Source organism: Gossypium hirsutum, chromosome D02, assembly GCF_007990345.1.
Source record: "Gossypium hirsutum isolate 1008001.06 chromosome D02, Gossypium_hirsutum_v2.1, whole genome shotgun sequence".
Lineage (NCBI taxonomy): Eukaryota > Viridiplantae > Streptophyta > Magnoliopsida > Malvales > Malvaceae > Gossypium > Gossypium hirsutum.
Window position 1 is genome coordinate 34,504,171 of NC_053438.1, and position 1,517 is coordinate 34,505,687.

Here is a 1,517-nt window from a genome sequence, read left to right on the forward strand (position 1 = left end):
AATTAACTTTATTTGCTGGAGTTTTAGACCATTTAAATAAGCATGTAAATAAGTTTCATTACAGCTTTTAAATATGTCTTAATTTATTACAAGTGTTTAATATGTCTTGATTTGGCTGAATTAAAGGTGTCTAGATGTCATTTAATTTGTCTAAATTATTACATGTTTTAAATTTGTCCAGCCGAATTTATGTGTTATGATTTGTTAATATTTAAGTTGTCTCAATGTTATTTAGGATGTTCACATTATACTTTAATTTAGTTCAGCTGAATTTGCTTGAAATTAATTAAGTTCATGTGTGTTTTTAGGTACAGCCGAATGTGGAGATTCATTCAAGCTAGGTGCATGAACGTCTACTTACAATGCATGATGTGGGAACACAATTAAAGATGATTCATGAATGGGTTGGTTCAATGAACGTAAGGATGATGCATGAATGATTTAATACAATGAATGGAAGAATGCATGAATATTCACTTACATGCATCGGTTGCTGTCCATTGATCTCCTAAGTACCTATTCGGCCAAAAGGCATCTCTTGGAGTGTCCATTCACACCTTGGCCGAACCTAGACATGTCCATTGCTCTCCCATACATTCACCAAGCCTTCAAGTTCATTTCCTTAGCCATGAAGCTGCCCATTGAAGTACCATTTGGCCGAACATGGACAAGGACACCATTGGTCATTTTTCTAGAAGGTTCATGTCTTAATTTAGGTTCATTACTTAATCATTAAGTTCATGAATGGACTATTCAGTTAGCATAAGAAACTAGTATAAATAGTTTGTTGATTTCATTTGTAAAGGACTTTTGACTTTTGATCATTTGAATGAACTTTGTTCAAAGAGTGAGTTTTCTCCTCTCTAAATTCGTACGAGTTTCGATCTGACTTATCTAGCGTGCTAGTGGCGTCTATCGTTCTCTTTTGAACTTATCACCATCCTGGTGTGGCGTTCATCCACCTTTTTATACCTTTGGTTCCTACCTCTCTATAGGTAACGGGTCAAGGTCCATCTTCGACTTCCATTAAACCCACCTTAAGCAATATAAGTCCCGGGGCAATACTTTACATAGTATTGAATTGTTCTTAATACTTAAGTTCATTTTTTCATCTCCATCCTATTTATTAAATATAAACTTTATTTCTTTTCTTATTAAACCGAACCTACAAAATATCCGAATTTAGCCTATCTTTTGAACCCTTTTAAAAGTCTTCCGCTTAAACTGAAAACAATCTTCATCTTAAAACAATTTCGAACGAACTTCTCGTCGACGATCGGGCAATCAAGTGAATCGACTCAATCAACCGAGCCGGATCACATCATTTGGTATCAGAGCTACTAAAACGAGGAGCGCCGACGTTCGTAATAAGGCCGCAAGTAGGTTCGAAACGTGAAAAAAAAAAGTTTGAGTTGTAATTTAATTTTTTTTCCCTTGTATTTAGCTTACTATTGTATTGGAGTAACAAAAAAATCAAAAAAAAAGAGTTCGAAAAAAAAATCGAAAAAAAAAATTTG